We start from the raw sequence: 21,023 nt of genomic DNA, 5'->3' as shown, positions 1-21,023 counted from the left end.
CTATGAATATAATGATTCACACTAACCTTACTACTCAAATAAAGGAGGCGCAACAAGGAGTTTTAAAAGAGGGAAATTTAAAGGATGAAATATCCAAAGGATTGGAGAAGCATCTTAATATTCGGGAAGACGGAACTCGATATAGGGCTGAAAGAATTTGGGTACCAAAACTTGGAGATATGAGAGAAATGGTACTTAGAGAAGCTCATAAAACCAGATACTCAATACATCCTGGAATGGGGAAGATGTACAAGGATCTTAAGAAACATTTTTGGTGGCCAGGTATGAAAGCCGATATTGCTAAATATGTAGGAGAATGTTTGACGTGTTCTAAGGTCAAAGCTGAACATCAGAAACCATCAGGTCTACTACAACAACCTGAAATCCCGGAATGGAAATGGGAAAACATTACCATGGATTTCATTACTAAATTGCCAAGGACTGCAAGTGGTTATGATACTATTTGGGTAATAGTTGATCGTCTCACCAAGTCAGCACACTTCCTGCCAATAAGAAAAGATGACAAGATGGAGAAGTTAGCACGACTTTATTTGAAGGAAGTCGTCTCTAGACATGGAATACCAATCTCTATTATCTCTGATAGGGATGGCAGATTTATTTCAAGATTCTGGCAGACATTACAGCAAGCATTAGGAACTCGTCTAGACATGAGTACTGCCTATCATCCACAAACTGATGGGCAGAGCGAAAGGACGATACAAATGCTTGAAGACATGCTACGAGCATGTGTTATTGATTTCGGAAATAGTTGGGATCGACATCTACCGTTAGCAGAATTTTCCTACAACAACAGCTACCATTCAAGCATTGAGATGGCGCCGTTTGAAGCACTTTATGGTAGAAAGTGCAGGTCTCTAATTTGTTGGAGTGAAGTGGGGGATAGACAGATTACGGGTCCGGAGATAATACAAGAAACTACCGAGAAAATCATCCAAATTCAACAAAGATTGAAAACCGCCCAGAGTCGACAAAAGAGCTACGCGGACAGTAAAAGAAAAGTTATAGAGTTTGAAATTGAAGAAATGGTCATGCTTAAGGTTTCACCTTGGAAAGGAGTTGTTCGATTTGGTAAACGGGGGAAACTAAATCCAAGGTACATTGGACCATTCAAGATTATAGATCGTGTCGGACCAGTAGCATACCAACTGGAGCTACCTCAACAACTCGCGACTGTACATAACACTTTCCACGTCTCAAATTTGAAGAAATGTTTTGCTAAAGAAGATCTCACTATTCCGTTGGACGAAATCCAAATCAATGAAAAACTTCAATTCATTGAAGAACCCGTCGAAATAATGGATCGTGAGGTTAAGAGACTTAAACAAAACAAGATACCGATTATTAAAGTTTGATGGAATGCTCGTAGAGGACCCGAGTTCACCTGGGAACGAGAAGATCAGATGAAGAAGAAATACCCGCATTTATTTCCAGAAGATACGTCAACACCTCCAACTACTTAAAATTTCGGGACGAAATTTATTTAACGGGTAGGTACTGTAGTGACCCGAACTTTTCCATGTTTATATATATATATATTAAATTAAATTGTTATTTACATGATTAAGTGTTTCCAACATGTTAAGCAATCAAACTTGTTAAGACTTGATTAATTGAAATAGGTTTCATATAGACAATTGACCACCCAAGTTGATCGGTGATTCACGAACGTTAAAACTTGTAAAAACTATACGTTGACATATATATGGTTATATATATAGTTAACATGATTTTATTATAAGTATGTATCTCATTAGGTATTTTAACAATGAGTTATATACATAAAGATGAGACTACTAATTTAAGAAACTCGAAAACGATATATATAACGATTATCGTTATAACTACGTCTTACTAGGTACATATGAATCATATTAAGATATTGATACACTTGGTTAATTATGTTAAATGATAAGTAAATATATTATTAAGTGTATTAACAATGAAATACATATGTAAAAATAAGACTACTAACTTAATGATTTCGAAACGAGACATATATGTAACGATTATCGTTGTAACGACATTTAACTGTATATATATCATACTAAGATATATTATATATCATAATATCATGATAATATAACAATTTAACATCTCATTTGTTATAATAAACAATGGGTTAACAACATTCAACAAGATCGTTAACCTAAAGGTTTCAAAACAACATTTACATGTAACGACTAACGATGACTTAACGACTTAGTTAAAATGTATATACATGTAGTGTTTTAATATGTATTCATACACTTTTGAAAGACTTCAAGACACTTATCAAAATACTTCTACTTAACAAAAATGCTTACAATTACATCCTCGTTCAGTTTCATCAACAATTCTACTCGTATGCACCCGTATTCGTACTCGTACAATACACAGCTTTTAGATGTATGTACTATTGGTATATACACTCCAATGATCAACTCTTAGCAGCCCATGTGAGTCACCTAACACATGTGGGAACCATCATTTGGCAACTAGCATGAAATATCTCATAAAATTACAAAAATATGAGTAATCATTCATGACTTATTTACATGAAAACAAAATTACATATCCTTTATATCTAATCCATAAACCAACGACCAAAAACACCTACAAACACTTTCATTCTTCAATTTTATTCATCTAATTGATCTCTCTCAAGTTCTATCTTCAAGTTCTAAGTGTTCTTCATAAATTCTACAAGTTCTAGCTTCATAAAATCAAGAATACTTCCAAGTTTGCTAGCTTACTTCCAATCTTGTAGAGTGATCATCCAACTTCAAGAAATATTTCTTATTTAAAGTAATATATCTTTCTAATACGAGGTAATACTCATATTCAAACTTTGATTCAATTTCTATAACTATAACAATCTTATTTCAAGTGATGATCTTACTTGAACTTGTTTTCGTGTCATGATTCTGCTTCAAGAACTTCGAGCCATCCAAGGATCCGTTGAAGCTAGATCCATTTTTCTATTTTCCAGTAGGTTTATCCAAGGAACTTAAGGTAGTAATGATATTCATAACATCATTCGATTCATACATAAAAAGCTATCATATTCGAAGTGGTAAACTAGTAATCACTAGAACATAGTTTAGTTAATTCTAAACTTGTTCGCAAATAAAGTTAATCCTTCTAACTACACTTTTAAAATCAACTAAACACTTGTTCTATATCTATATGATATGCTAACTTAATGATTTAAAACCCGGAAACACGATAAACATCATAAAATCGGATTTACGCCGTCGTAGTAACACCGCGGGCTGTTTTGGGTTAGTTAATTAAAAACTATGATAAACTTTGATTTAAAAGTTGTTATTTTGGGAAAATGATTTTTATTATGAACATGAAACTATATCCAAAAATCATGGTTAAACTCAAAGTGGAAGTATGTTTTCTAAAACGGTCATCTAGACGTCGTTCTTTCGACTGAAATGACTACCTTTACAAAAACGACTTGTAACTTATATTTCTGACTATAAACCTATACTTTTTCTGTTTATATTCATAAAATAGAGTTCAATATGAAACCATAGCAATTTGATTCACTCAAAACGGATTTAAAATGAAGAAGTTATGGGTAAAACAAGATTGGATAATTTTTCTCATTTTAGCTACGTGAAAATTGGTAACAAATCTATTCCAACCATAACTTAATCAACTTATATTGTATATTATGTAATCTTGAGATACCATAGACACATATACAATGTTACGACCTATCATTTCGACACATCTATATATATTTCGGAACAACCATAGACACTCTATATGTGAATGTTGGAGTTAGCTATACAGGGTTGAGGTTGATTCCAAAATATATATAGTTTGAGTTGTGATCAATACTGAGATACGTATACACTCGGTCGTGGATTGATTCAAGATAATATTTATCAATTTATTTCTATACATCTAACTGTGGACAACTAGTTGTACGTTACTAACGAGGACAGCTGACTTAATAAACTTAAAACATCAAAATATATTAAAAGTGTTGTAAATATATTTTGAACATACTTTGATATATATGTATATATTGTTATAGGTTCGTGAATCAACAGTGGCCAAGTCTTACTTCTCGACGAAGTAAAAATCTGTGAAAGTGAGTTATAGTCCCACTTTTAAAATCTAATATTTTTGGGATGAGAATACATGCAGGTTTTATAAATGATTTACAAAATAGACACAAGTACGTGAAACTACATTCTATGGTTGAATTATCGAAATCGAATATGCCCCTTTTTATTATGTCTGGTAATCTAAGAATTAGGGAACAGACACCCTAATTGACGCGAATCCTAAAGATAGATCTATTGGGCCCAACAAGCCCCATCCAAAGTACCGGATGCTTTAGTACTTTGAAATTTATATCATATCCGAAGGGTGTCCCGGAATGATGGGGATATCCCCATCATTCCGGGACACCCTTCGGATATGATATAAATTTCGAAGTACTAAAGCATCCGGTACTTTGGATGGGGCTTGTTGGGCTTAATAGATCTATCTTTAGGATTTGCGTCAATTAGGGTGTCTGTTCCCTAATTCTTAGATTACCAGACTTAATAAAAAGGGGCATATTCGATTTCGATAATTCAACCATAGAATGTAGTTTCACGTACTTGTGTCTATTTTGTAAATCATTTATAAAACCTGCATGTATTCTCATCCCAAAAATATTAGTTTTTAAAAATGGGACTATAACTCACTTTCACAGATTTTTACTTCGTCGGGAAGTAAGACTTGGCCACTGGTTGATTCACGAACCTATAACAATATATACATATATATCAAAGTATGTTCAAAATATATTTACAACACTTTTAATATATTTTGATGTTTTAAGTTTATTAAGTCAGCTGTCCTCGTTAGTAACCTACAACTAGTTGTCCACAGTTAGATGTACAGAAATAAATCGATAAATATTATCTTGAATCAATCCACGACCCAGTGTATACGTATCTCAGTATTGATCACAACTCAAACTATATATATTTTGGAATCAACCTCAACCCTGTATAGCTAACTCCAACATTCACATATAGACTGTCTATGGTTGTTCCGAAATATATATAGATGTGTCGACATGATAGGTCGAAACATTGTATACGTGTCTATGGTATCTCAAGATTACATAATATACAATACAAGTTGATTAAGTTATGGCTGGAATAGATTTGTTACCAATTTTCACGTAGCTAAAATGAGAAAAATTATCCAATCTTGTTTTACCCATAACTTCTTCATTTTAAATCCGTTTTGAGTGAATCAAATAGCTATGGTTTCATATTGAACTCTATTTTATGAATCTAAACAGAAAAATTATAGGTTTATAGTCAGAAAAATAAGTTACAAGTCGTTTTTGTAAAGGTAGTCATTTCAGTCGAAAGAACGACGTCTAGATGACCATTTTAGAAAACATACTTCCACTTTGAGTTTAACCATAATTTTTGGATATAGTTTCATGTTCATAATAAAAATCATTTTCTCAGAATAACAACTTTTAAATCAAAGTTTATCATAGTTTTTAATTAACTAACCCAAAACAGCCCGCGGTGTTACTACGACGGCGTAAATCCGGTTTTACGGTGTTTTTCGTGTTTCCAGGTTTTAAATCATTAAGTTAGCATATCATATAGATATAGAACATGTGTTTAGTTGATTTTAAAAGTCAAGTTAGAAGGATTAACTTTTGTTTGCGAACAAGTTTAGAATTAACTAAACTATGTTCTAGTGATTACAAGTTTAAACCTTCGAATAAGATAGCTTTATATATATGAATCGAATGATGTTATGAACATCATTACTACCTTAAGTTCCTTGGATAAACCTACTGAAAAATAGAAAAATGGATCTAGCTTCAACGGATCCTTGGATGGCTCGAAGTTCTTGAAGCAGAATCATGACACGAAAACAAGTTCAAGTAAGATCATCACTTGAAATAAGATTGTTATAGTTATAGAAATTGAACCAAAGTTTGAATATGATTATTACCTTATATTAGAATGATAAACTACTATAAGAAACAAAGATTTCTTGAGGTTGGATGATCACCTTACAAGATTGGAAGTGAGCTAGCAAACTTGAAAGTATTCTTGATTTTATGTAACTAGAACTTGTAGAATATATGAAGAACACTTAGAACTTGAAGATAGAACTTGAGAGAGATCAATTAGATGAAGAAAATTGAAGAATGAAAGTATTTGTAGGTGTTTTTGGTCGTTGGTGTATGGATTAGATATAAAGGATATGTAATTTTGTTTTCATGTAAATAAGTCATGAATGATTACTCATATTTTTGTAATTTTATGAGATATTTCATGCTAGTTGCCAAATGATGGTTCCCACATGTGTTAGGTGACTCACATGGGCTGCTAAGAGCTAATCATTGGAGTGTATATACCAATAGTACATACATCTAAAAGCTGTGTATTGTACGAGTACGAATACGGGTGCATACAAGTAGAATTGTTGATGAAACTGAACGAGGATGTAAATGTAAGCATTTTTGTTAAGTAGAAGTATTTTGATAAGTGTATTGAAGTCTTTCAAAAGTGTATAAATACATATTAAAACACTACATGTATATACATTTTAACTGAGTCGTTAAGTCATCGTTAGTCGTTACATGTAAGTGTTGTTTTGAAATCTTTAGGTTAACGATCTTGTTAAATGTTGTTAACCCAATGTTTATAATATCAAATGAGATTTTAAATTATTATATTATCATGATATTATCATGTATGAATATCTCTTAATATGATATATATATACATTAAATGTCTTTACAACGATAATCGTTACATATATGTCTCGTTTAAAAATCATTAAGTTAGTAGTCTTGTTTTTACATATGTAGTTCATTGTTAATATACTTAATGATATGTTTACTTATCATAGTATCATGTTAACTATATATATATCCATATATATGTCATCATATAGTTTTTACAAGTTTTAACGTTCGTGAATCACCGGTCAACTTGGGTGGTCAATTGTCTATATGAAACATATTTCAATTAATCAAGTCTTAACAAGTTTGATTGCTTAACATGTTGGAAACATTTAATCATGTAAATATCAATCTCAATTAATATATATAAACATGGAAAAGTTCGGGTCACTACATCTTTACCCCAACCCGAGAAAATATGCTTGATCAATTGGCGCCATTCGTGGGAACAATTATCGAACACTTAGTAGGGATTAAACGATTTTGTTTCTTTTTTACACGTTTTCACCTTATTTTGCATTTTACCAATCAGAATCTTTCATTTTTTTCAATCTTCATGAAATTTCCCGTTCTTATTGATTAAAAACGTTCCATATTAATTGATATCGTTGCGAGGTTTTGACCTCTATATGAGACATTTTTCAAAGACTGCATTCATTTTTAAAACAAACCATAACCTTTATTTCATAGATAAAGGTTTTAAAAAAAACTTTACGTAGATTATCAAATAATGATAATCTAAAATATCCTGTTTACACACGACCATTACATAATGGTTTACAATACAAATATGTTACAACAAAATAAGTTTCTTGAATGCAGTTTTTACACAATATCATACAAGCATGGACTCCAAATCTCGTCCTTATTTAAGTATGCGACAGCGGAAGCTCTTAATAATCACCTGAGAATAAACATACTTAAAACGTCAACAAAAATGTTGGTGAGTTATAGGTTTAACCTATATATATCAAATCATAATAATAGACCACAAGATTTCATATTTCAATACACATCCCATACATAGAGATAAAAATCATTCATATGGTGAACACCTGGTAACCGACATTAACAAGATGCATATATAAGAATATCCCCATCATTCCGGGACACCCTTCGGATATGATATAAATTTCGAAGTACTAAAGCATCTGGTACTTTGGATGGGGTTTGTTAGGCCCAATAGATCTATCTTTAGGATTCGCGTCAATTAGGGTGTCTGTTCCCTAATTCTTAGATTACCAGACTTAATAAAAAGGGGCATATTCGATTTCGATAATTCAACCATAGAATGTAGTTTCACGTACTTGTGTCTATTTTGTAAATCATTTATAAAACCTGCATGTATTCTCATCCCAAAAATATTAGATTTTAAAAGTGGGACTATAACTCACTTTCACAGATTTTTTACTTCGTCGGGAAGTAAGACTTGGCCACTGGTTGATTCACGAACCTATAACAATATATACATGTATATCAAAGTATGTTCAAAATATATTTACAACACTTTTAATATATTTTGATGTTTTAAGTTTATTAAGTCAGCTGTCCTCGTTAATAACCTACAATTAGTTGTCCACAGTTAGATGTACAGAAATAAATCGATAAATATTATCTTGAATCAATCCACGACCCAGTGTATACGTATCTCAGTATTGATCACAACTCAAACTATATATATTTTGGAATCAACCTCAACCCTGTATAGCTAACTCCAACATTCACATATAGAGTGTCTATGGTTGTTCCGAAATATATATAGATGTGTCGACATGATAGGTCGAAACATTGTATACGTGTCTATGGTATCTCAAGATTACATAATATACAATACAAGTTGATCAAGTTATGGTTGGAATAGATTTGTTACCAATTTTCACGTAGCTAAAATGAGAAAAATTATCCAATCTTGTTTTACCCATAACTTCTTCATTTTAAATCCGTTTTGAGTGAATCAAATTGCTATGGTTTCATATTGAACTCTATTTTATGAATCTAAACATAAAAGTATAGGTTTATAGTCTGAAAAATAAGTTACAAGTTGTTTTTGTAAAGGTAGTCATTTCAGTCGAAAGAACGACGTCTAGATGACCATTTTAGAAAACATACTTCCACTTTGAGTTTAACCATAATTTTTGGATATAGTTTCATGTTCATAATAAAAATCATTTTCTCAGAATAACAACTTTTAAATCAAAGTTTATCATATTTTTTAATTAACTAACCCAAAACAGCCCGCGGTGTTACTACGACGGCGTAAATCCGGTTTTACGGTGTTTTTCGTGTTTCCAGGTTTTAAATCATTAAGTTAGCATATCATATAGATATAGAACATGTGTTTAGTTGATTTTAAAAGTCAAGTTAGAAGGATTAACTTTTGTTTGCGAACAAGTTTAGAATTAACTAAACTATGTTCTAGTGATTACAAGTTTAAACCTTCGAATAAGATAGCTTTATATGTATGAATCAAATGATGTTATGAACATCATTACTACCTTAAGTTCCTTGGATAAACCTACTGGAAAAGAGAAAAATGGATCTAGCTTCAATGGATCCTTGGATGGCTCGAAGTTCTTGAAGCAGAATCATGACACGAAAACAAGTTCAAGTAAGATCATCACTTGAAATAAGATTGTTATAGTTATAGAAATTGAACCAAAGTTTGAATATGATTATTACCTTGTATTAGAATGATAACCTACTGTAAGAAACAAAGATTTCTTGAGGTTGGATGATCACCTTACAAGATTGGAAGTGAGCTAGCAAACTTGAAAGTATTCTTGATTTTATGAAACTAGAACTTTTGGTATTTATGAAGAACACTTAGAACTTGAAGATAGAACTTGAGAGAGATCAATTAGATGAAGAAAATTGAAGAATGAAAGTGTTTGTAGGTGTTTTTGGTCGTTGGTGTATGGATTAGATATAAAGGATATGTAATTTTGTTTTCATGTAAATAAGTCATGAATGATTACTCATATTTTTGTAATTTTATGAGATATTTCATGCTAGTTGCCAAATGATGGTTCCCACATGTGTTAGGTGACTCACATGGGCTGCTAAGAGCTGATCATTAGAGTGTATATACCAATAGTACATACATCTAAAAGCTGTGTATTGTACGAGTACGAATACGGGTGCATACGAGTAGAATTGTTGATGAAACTGAACGAGGATGTAATTGTATGCATTTTTGTTAAGTAGAAGTATTTTGATAAGTGTATTGAAGTCTTTCAAAAGTGTATAAATACATATTAAAACACTACATGTATATACATTTTAACTGAGTCGTTAAGTCATCGTTAGTCGTTACATGTAAGTGTTGTTTTGAAACCTTTAGGTTAACGATCTTGTTAAATGTTGTTAACCCAATGTTTATAATATCAAATGAGATTTTAAATTATTATATTATCATGATATTATCATGTATGAATATCTCTTAATATGATATATATACATTAAATGTCTTTACAACGATAATCGTTACATATATGTCTCGTTTAAAAATCATTAAATTAGTAGTCTTGTTTTTACATATGTAGTTCATTGTTAATATACTTAATGATATATTTACTTATAATAGTATCATGTTAACTATATATATATCCATATATATGTCATCATATAGTTTTTACAAGTTTTAACGTCCGTGAATCACCGGTCAACTTGGGTGGTCAATTGTCTATATGAAACATATTTCAATTAATCAAGTCTTAACAAGTTTGATTGCTTAACATGTTGGAAACATTTAATCATGTAAATATCAATCTCAATTAATATATATAAACATGGAAAAGTTCGGGTCACTACAGTACCTACCCGTTAAATAAATTTCGTCCCGAAATTTTAAGCTGTTGAAGGTGTTGACGAATCTTCTGGAAATAGATGCGGGTATTTCTTCTTCATCTGATCTTCACGCTCCCAGGTGAACTCGGGTCTTCTACGAGCATTCCATCGAACCTTAACAATTGGTATCTTGTTTTGCTTAAGTCTTTTAACCTCACGATCCATTATTTCGACGGGTTCTTCGATGAATTGAAGTTTTTCGTTGATTTGGATTTCATCTAATGGAATAGTGAGATCTTCTTTAGCAAAACATTTCTTCAAATTCGAGACGTGGAAAGTGTTATGTACAGCCGCGAGTTGTTGAGGTAACTCTAGTCGGTAAGCTACTGGTCCGACACGATCAATAATCTTGAATGGTCCAATATACCTTGGATTTAATTTCCCTCGTTTACCAAATCGAACAACGCCTTTCCAAGGTGCAACTTTAAGCATGACCATCTCTCCAATTTCAAATTCTATATCTTTTCTTTTAATGTCAGCGTAGCTCTTTTGTCGACTTTGGGCGGTTTTCAACCGTTGTTGAATTTGGATGATCTTCTCGGTAGTTTCTTGTATAATCTCCAGACCCGTAATCTGTCTATCTCTCACTTCACTCCAACAAATCGGAGACCTGCACTTTCTACCATAAAGTGCTTCAAACGGCGCCATCTCAATGCTTGAATGGTAGCTGTTGTTGTAGGAAAATTCTGCTAACGGTAGATGTCGATCCCAACTGTTTCCGAAATCAATAACACATGCTCGTAGCATGTCTTCAAGCGTTTGTATCGTCCTTTCGCTCTGCCCATCAGTTTGTGGATGATAGGCAGTACTCATGTCTAGACGAGTTCCTAATGCTTGCTGTAATGTCTGCCAGAATCTTGAAATAAATCTGCCATCCCTATCAGAGATAATAGAGATTGGTATTCCATGTCTGGAGACGACTTCCTTCAAATACAGTCGTGCTAACTTCTCCATCTTGTCATCTTCTCTTATTGGTAGGAAGTGTGCTGATTTGGTGAGACGATCAACTATTACCCAAATAGTATCAAAACCACTTGCAGTCCTTGGCAATTTAGTGATGAAATCCATGGTAATATTTTCCCATTTCCATTCCGGGATTTCGGGTTGTTGAAGTAGACCTGATGGTTTCTGATGCTCAGCTTTGACCTTAGAACACGTCAAACATTCTCCTACGTATTTAGCAACATCGGCTTTCATACCCGGCCACCAAAAATGTTTCTTGAGATCCTTGTACATCTTCCCCGTTCCAGGATGTATTGAGTATCTGGTTTTATGAGCTTCTCTAAGTACCATTTCTCTCATATCTCCAAATTTTGGTACCCAAATCCTTTCAGCCCTATACCGGGTTCCGTCTTCCCGAATATTAAGATGCTTCTCCGATCCTTTGGGTATTTCATCCTTTAAATTTCCCTCTTTTAAAACTCCTTGTTGCGCCTCCTTTATTTGAGAAGTAATGTTATTATGAATCATTATATTCATAGATTTTACTCGAATGGGTTCTCCGTCCTTCCTGCTCAAGGCATCGGCTACCACATTTGCCTTCCCCGGGTGGTAACGAATCTCAAAGTCGTAATCATTCAATAATTCAATCCACCTACGCTGCCTCATATTCAGTTGTTTCTGATTAAATATGTGTTGAAGACTTTTGTGGTCGGTATATATAATACTTTTGACCCCATATAAGTAGTGCCTCCATGTCTTTAATGCAAAAACAACCGCGCCTAATTCCAAATCATGCGTCGTATAATTTTGTTCGTGAATCTTCAATTGTCTAGACGCATAAGCAATCACCTTCGTTCGTTGCATTAATACACAACCGAGAACTTGCTTTGATGCATCACAATAAATCACAAAATCATCATTCCCTTCAGGCAATGACAATATAGGTGCCGTAGTTAGATTTTTCTTCAATAACTGAAACGATTTCTCTTGTTCATCATTCCATTCAAATTTCTTCCCTTTATGCGTTAATGCAGTCAAGGGTTTTGCTATTCTGGAAAAGTCTTGGATGAACCTTCTGTAGTAACCAGCTAGTCCTAAAAACTGGCGTATGTGTTTCAGAGTTTTCGGGGTTTCCCACTTTTCAACAGTTTCTATCTTTGCCGGATCCACCTTAATACCTTCTTTGTTCATTATGTGACCGAGGAATTGAACTTCTTCCAACCAAAATGCACACTTTGAAAACTTAGCGTACAATTCTTCCTTCCTCAATACTTCTAACACCTTTCTCAAATGTTCACCGTGTTCTTGGTCATTCTTTGAGTAAATAAGTATGTCATCAATGAAAACAATGACAAACTTGTCAAGGTATGGTCCACACACTCGGTTCATAAGGTCCATGAACACAGCTGGTGCATTAGTTAAACCAAACGGCATGACCATAAACTCGTAATGACCGTAACGTGTTCTGAAAGCAGTCTTTGGAATATCATCTTCTTTCACCCGCAATTGATGATACCCGGAACGTAAGTCAATCTTTGAATAAACATACGAGCCTTGTAGTTGATCAAATAAGTCATCGATTCTCGGTAGTGGGTAGCGGTTCTTGATGGTAAGTTTGTTCAACTCTCGGTAGTCGATACACAACCTGAATGTACCATCTTTCTTCTTGACAAACAAAACAGGAGCTCCCCACGGTGATGTGCTTGGTCGAATGAAACCACGCTCTAAAAGTTCTTGTAATTGGCTTTGTAGTTCTTTCATCTCGCTGGGTGCGAGTTGATGATGTAGCGTGAGGGTACGAAATAGTATTATTTTTAATACAAAATACTACAAAATATGACACAAGTTTTATTAATTTACGGATGGGATATACCTAAACCTTGCTACAACACTATAGGCAGTGTACCTAATCGTAGAGTAGTGTAGTTTTTAGTAAGTCCGGTTCGTTCCACAGGGAGCTGGTGATACTTACTATATTTTTAACTATATTTATATAAAATATATATAATTATATAAGTAGTAATATTATTATAAAAGGGGGGTTTTACCGTTTAATGACCGGTTTGTCGATTCTATATTTTAAGCGTAAAGATAAATGACGATAATTAAAGTGCGTAAAATAATGACAATAAATAAAATGACAGTAAATAAAATTGCGAGTAATAAAATGACAGTAAATAAAGATACGATGAGAAATATAATAAAAGAATTATGCTTATTTAAACTTCCGTAATCATGATGTTTGACGTGTTGATTTTAATTTATTACCATGGGTTAATTGTCCTTTGTCCTGGTTTATTTGATACGTCTATCTGGTTTTTGTCCATAATAGTCCATCGGTCATAAAAATAAAGTGCGAGTATCCTCGTCAAATTACCCTTATACCCGAAGTCAAATATTCCAACTGATTAAGGATTTAAACTGTGACGCAGTTATCACTTCTGTCAACAATTACACCAGTTATCACTGTATGTAATCCACCCCTGTTTTAATTAGTTTATGAATATTAATTCATCCACTTGATCAGAATGAATAATCAATTACCCAACCCAATTGATTAATTAAATGATTATAACAGATTCCATATGAACATCACTAAATAGGACAACCATAATCATTATTAATTATTAGGTTAATTAATTTGAAGATAGGTTCGACAGACTCCAATGAGTTGTCACTCAATTAGACAATACCCCCCATCTATTAATAGTCAATAGTTCAATTTCCACAAGTGTCGGTCTTTTGCCCAAACCTTAATTATGGTCCAAAGTTCAATAACCCCTTCTTAATATTTTAGCCCAACATCACGATTACTTCGGCTCAAATAAGCATAATAATAACTTAGTTACGATACATTAATGTAAAAAGGTTGAACACAACTTACAATGATTAAAAATAGCGTAGCGTTACACGGACAGAATTTCGACTTACACACTCAAACGATCTCTATCATAAATCTTATTATTATCATAATTTAAAATTAAAATTAAGATTATTGTTATATCTTATTAAGTTAACATTATGATAGAGATATAGAATATAGATATTGATAATTGATATTGATAAATAAGAAAAAGATAAAAAAAGGTGTGTTTTTACATTACGATTACAAAGCCTTTTATAGGCGAATTTAGAAATTGAATTTTCACTTATGACCCCTGAACTATGCTCAATTAACAACTTTTTATTATTTAATATTATTCTTATTATGAATTATTTAAATATTATATTTTATTCTTGTGCATAGTTGACTCGTAATTTTTACACCGTTGCGTCGAGCGTTGAGAGTTGACTCTGGTCCCGGTTCCGGATTTTCGAACGTCCTTGCGTACAATTTTATATTTTGTACTTTGCGTTTTGTAACTTGTACTCTTGTCATTTTTAGACGTTCCTCATCAATAATTTGAACCTTTTTGATTGTATCTTGTACTTTTGAGCTTTTTGGACCTTTGTGTCTTCAATTCGTCGTTTTCGCCTTTTGTCTTCGCACTTATTTAAAATAAACGAATATTACTTGAAAATGGAACAATTGCAACTAAAATCTTGTCTTTCTTGGGGGATTTTGCTATGAAATATATGTTCCTTTTTAGCCTTATCAATATCCCCACACTTGAGCGTTGCTTGTCCTCAAGCAATACAGTCTTGAAATAATATAATACATCACACGAATCACTTCTTTATTCTTCACACTTTGTACATCAGTGATTTTGATAGAGCGGTATAAACAATGATAGTAACGATATGGTTAAAGGTGGGTGTGTCATCCACAGTTGCCTTGGGTTTAGGACAACGACAATTGCAATCAAATAGCCGATTTACTTTCGGTTTCCAAAGCAAAGTGCACATTTGAAAGGCGGTTTACAGTCCCACATGACTATAAAAATTTAGATCCTTTAAGGAAATTGGATCTTTATGAAAACATTTGATCTTTTGAAAATTCAAGCTAGATTTTACCCTAGACAAGTTTTCTGATTTGATCCACCATTGGTGTTGCAAAATATATTTGTGGATCAATATTTTGGCTAAAAACATTTAGGTTCGTGTAATCCACTGCTATCCCGGTATCGGAAAGCACACATCCAGTTTACGTGTTCCGTATATTACCTTTCGGCAAACTACCGTCCGGTTGTAAAGGAAAGCGATGAACAAGAAACTGTTAAGGCAATGTCCAGTGACATGCAGATGATTATGGTCTTTTAACGTGTCGGATGCTAGAACTATCCTTGGTAGGAGCGATAGTAAAGATCATCCTATGATTTTTCGGTCTGGCACAAGGTCCTGTCTCCGACCATGCTATGCAACCACCGTTCTTACGGTTGACACCCGATTTGGTTCAGGTGACCTAATGAATTCCAAGTGAATTTCTTAGGATTTTACGTTCAATGGTAATGAACGCATTGAAAATGGTTTTTCAGAAAACAAATCGGTTTGTATTTTTGATCAAAATATTTTCTCGTTCATGCTCGAGTTTAGATATCATCGAATTCCATGAGTTTGAATTCTCAATCTTTAAGGTCAATCTCTAGGATTGAGTATTATCAGTCTTAAAAGCTGATTTTTAATCTTTAAGGAGATTATCCTTTTCTGGGGATCTGATTCATTAGTCTTATCAAGCTAATTTGCACGGTGCCTCCCCATTGTACGAGATAAATCCTTCTCATGGTTAGGATAAATCTGACCACTTGGCGACCCTGTTTGATGCTGAGGTCCGTGGATTTCCTGCTGATTTTAGAGATGACTTTTCTAGATTTTTCGTCAACCTACAGCTGGTCTGGACGACAACTTCATGACCTAAATCAAGAAGCGCGTGTCTTTTTCGGAAGACTTTACTTCCTTCAAATGATGGAATTGATTCATCGTGTAGATCCATCTCTTCTTTTCTTTCATCGGATAAAATAGTTGATTATCGTTCAAAACAAAAGTATTTTCAATTGTTTGTACAAAAATATGTGATAGATAGTTTTTAATTGAATAACTTGGTACATTCTCCCCACACTTAGTTTCTTTCTTTGCCTTTTTATTCTCCTTTATTCTAATTTAAATGAATTCAAGCGTTTTAAGTTGTTTCTCAATTTATGTCCTTTTCGAGGTAACGATAATTTCGGTATTAACACCTAGTTTTCATCGTTCATAAATATGTATAAACATGATTTTGAGTTCATTTAATTGAAAATTTTTCAAATTTTCACAAAATTTGGCAAATAAACCAAGTATAAACCCGAGAGAATTTATAACCCTTCCCCACACTTAAGATCATGCAATGCCCTCATTTGTATGAAATCAGACTCTAATTATAAATTCATGAGGGTGATTAGTGTAGAAAAGTTATTGGAAATACCGAGTTTGCAAACATGTTGTTTTATATCACATTTGATATTTTGCGTCTTGTCGTCAAAATTAGAAGCTTTTGCTGAACTTAATGACATTCTTTGAAAGTGCGCTGTTTTACCCTATTTTGTACATAACATAAAATACAAACATACATATACATATTTTTGAAGTTTGGTATATTACCCTACTTTCAAAAATTTATAATATTTAATATTTTTTTTTTTGCATACTTTAAATCAATAAAATTAAAAATAATGATAACAAAATTTGTCGTCCCGCCCTCGGGTAAAGCAATTTCGGCTCAACGACCTAGTCTTCAACTCACGACGAATTTTAGAAATCAATTTTTTTTAAACTTAATGAAATAAAGTAATTTTTTTTTTTTTAAAATCACACAAAAACTTAAATTTGAAAAGCATATTAATTTCATATAAAACCTATAAAACAAAAAAAAATCAGAATGGAGGGAGAAAACTAGTTCTTTAGTGTCTGCTAGCGGAAAAGACCAATCGGATTCCATTCTCGGAACTACACGAGAACAGAACAAATAACTTTAGACAGCATTATCTTTTTAGAACATTCGAATCTCCCCACACTTAGGTAGCTGTGGTGTTGAAATTGTGATTAACTTCATTGTCAATTTCTCTTGGTCCATAATCAACTTGCCTATCTGTGACTTTTTCTTTAAGCCAGTGCCCGGCTTCTTCCGTAATATCCCATAATTCAACTAGCTTCGCCCTTTCTTTAGGTGACAGATTGGATACTAACCGGTTACATAACTTAAAGTTCCCCTTACTTCTAGCATCAATAGCCCGTTTAAAAAGTTTCTTCATTGAACTGTTAATAACGGGGTCATCTAATTTCGTATCAACAACGGGGTCCTTTGTTATTGGGTTATCATTAGGTGTTACTTCATTTTTCCCACACTTAGGCGTTTCATTATTGCTAAGCACTGCCGTTGGAGTTGGTAAAACAACATGGTTATTACCAATCGTTTTTATTGGTTCAACGGTTTTGGTTGGTGGAGGTTTAGATTTTCGAATCATAAAGGTGATCGATTTGTCACCACTTTTAAGTGTCATTCTTTCATTTCCTACATCAAATAACGCCCCGGTGAACGCAAAGAATGGCCGACCTAAAATTAGAGGAATGTTTTGGTCCTCTTCTATGTCAATGACAATAAATTCAACTAGAAAGGTTAAATTGCCTACTTGAACGGGTAGGTTGTCAGCAATTCCAACTGGGTGCTTAATGGTTTGATCAAAGAGTCGAACACTCATATCCGTTGGACTTAACTTACCTACACCTAATCTCTTATATAAGGAAAGAGGCATAACACTTACACTTGCACCTAAATCTGCTAGTGCATCATACATGACACAATCACTAAGTAGACAAGGAACAATAAATTCACCCGGATCACCTACCCTAGGTGGAGGTTTTGGTGGAACTGTCTTCACCGGGTTTATATTTACGGCTTTTGTTTCTTGCACTTTCTTATTCTTTTTCTTCTTCTTCTTTCCAGAGGTATCACAATCTTTATTACCTATCACTTGCTCATACTCAACTCCTTTTCTTGGAAACGGGATGGGTGGTTTGTATGGTGCCACCACTGGCTTTACATACTCGGGTGGTGGTGGTGTAACTTCTTCATTGTTACTCTCATCTAAAACCTTCCCATCTTCTGGTGCTGGTTTTTCAGAATTCGTTGAAACCATATTAACATTCTCATTCCGAGCATTTACTTCAGTATTACTCGGTAGCTTTCCTTGTTCCCTCTCACTCATCATGCTAGCAAGAGTACCTACGTGTTTTTCTAGATTCAAAATGGAAGCTTGTTGAGTTCTTAATGACTGATCAAATCTCTCGTTCGTTTGGGTTTGAGTTTCAATAAATTGTGTTTGAGATTCAACTAGCTTGAATACCACGTCTTCCATATTTGACTTTTTCTCTTCGGTTTGTTGTTGTGGTTTATATAAGCCAGGTCTTTGTTGATTGAAAGTGTTGTTTTGAGTTGGTTGGTTATTCGGACCTTGTTGGTTATACCAGTTATTTTCGGGTCCTTTTGGATTGTAAAGAATGTTTTGATTTCGATTGAAGTTTAGCTTTGGCGGTTGATAATTATTTTGATAATTATTTCCAGGCCTTTGGTTCATATAGGAAACATTCTCTCGTTGTTCCAATGTTGGTTCAATGTGACAATCTTTCAATAAGTGTGGTCCACCGCATAGCTCACAACTGATTCGTATTGCGTGAATATCTTTATTCATCTTTTCCATTCGTCTTTCGAAAGCATCTATTTTTGCGGAAACGGAATCAAAGTCATGGCTAGAATCAGCTCTAGCCGCTTTAGATGATCGAAAGATATCTTTTTCTTGGTGCCACTCATGAGAGTGGGAGGCTGTATTATCAATAATTTTGTAAGCTTCAGTTGCAGTTTTCTTCATGATGGAACCACCAGCTGTTATGTCGATGTCTTTTCTTGTAGCGATGTCTACGCCTTTATAGAAGATTTGCACTATTTGAAAAGTATCTAGACCGTGTTGAGGACATCCTCTCAACATCCTTCCGAATCTTGTCCACGCCTCATATAATGTTTCATTTGGCTTTTGCGCGAACGTAACAATTTCTCCTTGAAGTCTCACGGCTTTGGATGCCGGAAAGAATCGTTTAAGAAATTTTTCAACTAAAACATCCCATGTGTCAATCGCCCCTTCAGGTAACGATTCTAACCAATCTTTGCCTTCTCCTTTTAAAGACCAAGGAAATAACATGAGATAGATTTGTTCGTCTTCCACTTCTCGGATTTTGAATAGTGTACAGATCCTATTAAACGTACGAAGATGTTCATTTGGGTCTTCATTCGGCGTACCACTATATTGGCACTGATTAGTTACCATGTGTAGAATTTGTCCTTTAATTTCATAATCTGGAGCATTAACTTCTGGTTTAATAATGGCGTGACCTTGGCCCGTGCGTGTGGCTCTCATTCGATCTTCCATACTTAGAGGTTCCAGATTTTCCATAATTGAATTTGTTGTATCCGAATCACTAGAGGATTCTGATTTAATGGTTTGTGGCTCAGGAGGAATAATTAGTGGTTCAGGATCTTGGAATTGTCCTTGAATATGCTCCGGGTTCTTAATTGTGAAGTCGGGTTCAAAAAAATGGATTATCGGAAATTTGAACTAAAGTACTTGGTCTACTGGATGACGATTCTAAAGAGAAATCAACGGCGGTTATATTTGTTAAATGTCTTGATCTAGTTACAGGTGGTGAACGTACAAAAGGTGGTGAACGTCTTGCTCGGTGCATTCACTGAATATCCTATTAGTTTTTAAAAGGAAAGAAAAATTATAATAAGTTATCCAATCAATAGACTTTTCTGATTTTGCCCACGTTTCGAATAGCCAAAAGATGCAGCAGAGGGGCAGGATTCGTTTGGTCTCAATATAATTGAGGACTGTTTGGCTCCAATAACCCGGTCCACGTACAAATCCAACTATTACTACGAACCAGAAAATTTTGATGTCTATTAATTTAACCACTTAAAATAAATTTTCGTAATTTTAAGAAATTTAGATAAGAAGTAGAATAAAAATCTATGTCCTAAAACTAGAATAGCGAGAAATAAGAGAGAAAAAGAGTGCGTCGGAAAAAAAAAAATTGAAAAATAAAAATGGTTGAAAAAAATAAAAGGTCGAAAAATAAGAAAATTGTAGCGCGTCTAAAATTAAAAAGGGATTCTAAACGAAAAACGGGAATTACTTAAAAGGATACTAAAATTTTAACACGGCGTCGCAAAATTTTAAGGCACCTAAATCTTAGTCTAAAGAAAAAGCACTTAAGGGATTTTACGGCAAAGCCTAAAAATCTAAAAGTATAAAAATAACTATGGCAAAACTAAACTTAATACTAAAAGTTGCGACTATAGTCTAAAAATCTAAAGGTAATAAAACTAAAAAAACATTTTTTTTTATAGACAAAATTTTAAAAATATATATATATTTTTTTTTTAATAATTTTTTTTTTTTTTCGTTTTTTTTTTCTTTTTTTAAAATTTTTTAAAAAAAACGATTTTTTTTTTTACAAATTTTTTTTTTTAAAACGAATTTTTTTTTTCTTTTAAAAAAAAACGATTTTTTTTTTACACAAATTTTTTTTT

The sequence above is a fragment of the Rutidosis leptorrhynchoides genome, chromosome 4, assembly GCF_046630445.1.
Source record: "Rutidosis leptorrhynchoides isolate AG116_Rl617_1_P2 chromosome 4, CSIRO_AGI_Rlap_v1, whole genome shotgun sequence".
Lineage (NCBI taxonomy): Eukaryota > Viridiplantae > Streptophyta > Magnoliopsida > Asterales > Asteraceae > Rutidosis > Rutidosis leptorrhynchoides.
This window is presented reverse-complemented; position numbering follows the sequence as displayed.